The 839-nt window shown below is 39.3% G+C and overlaps 1 protein-coding gene across 1 annotated transcript in view; it reads right to left on the bottom strand.

Moving 5' to 3' along the window:
- The window catches only part of TGM3 (transglutaminase 3), a 36,585-nt gene that overhangs the window by 16,678 nt on the left and 19,068 nt on the right, over window positions 1–839 (bottom strand). The gene's annotated exons all lie outside the window — the stretch shown is intronic.

The raw sequence follows: 839 nt of genomic DNA, 5'->3' as shown, positions 1-839 counted from the left end.
GATATGGTTCAACTGCCCAATGGAGTGTGACACATTTAAATCTTATTTTTGGAGATTATTTAAGGACAGAGGGACCATGCTGATAATGTTTAGTTAAAAAAATAGGATTTGAAACTGTGTGATGTGGTTGATTTCCAGGAGTGGGAAAAAGAAGGATGTATGTGCCATATGCTTTGTCTTGTACCCATGCTGTGTAAAATGTGCGATCCCAATTCTATAAACAACATAGAGAAAACATTGGATAGAAAATGATCAAATATTAAAAGTATGTTAAACATCAGAGTACAGATGATATATTCTGCAATTTCTATAACTGTAAAAAGGAAAAAAAAAAGCCATCGTAAAAATGATCTCTTGGAAGACCCACAAAACGTCTTTTTGGTCAGGTAGAATTTACCCAGGAGAAAGCAGGAGTGTGGGAAGAGGATCCTAGATGGATACAAGAGGCAAGAGAGGGATGAAAAAGCAGTAACAGCACCAAGTTTCATATTTGTGTTCTTCCTGGTAGAGAACCCTAGGGGAAGGGTGGGTTGTAAAAAAAAAAAAAAAAAAAAAAGGTAAGTGGCTGTTTTAATACTTATTTGCAAGGCGGGAATTTGATAAAGAGCAGATAATAAACAAACAAGTCCTGGCTCCTCCCTCATTTAGAAGCCAGGACTTTACTCACACTTCTTTGGGATGCATGTGCCTTTCAAAGGCCCGAGGGCGCCACCATGGAAATTCTGGTTTGTTTCTTCGTGTGTGCTACACTCCCAGCCCTTGTTCCTGTCTTGAGGGTTTAGCAGTAAGAGCTCAGGAATAGGACAGGCTGTAGGCGCTTATTGAAAGATGCATTCCTG

Source organism: Myotis davidii, unplaced genomic scaffold (genome assembly GCF_000327345.1).
Source record: "Myotis davidii unplaced genomic scaffold, ASM32734v1 scaffold32, whole genome shotgun sequence".
Classification (NCBI taxonomy): domain Eukaryota; kingdom Metazoa; phylum Chordata; class Mammalia; order Chiroptera; family Vespertilionidae; genus Myotis; species Myotis davidii.
This window is presented reverse-complemented; position numbering and strand designations above follow the sequence as displayed.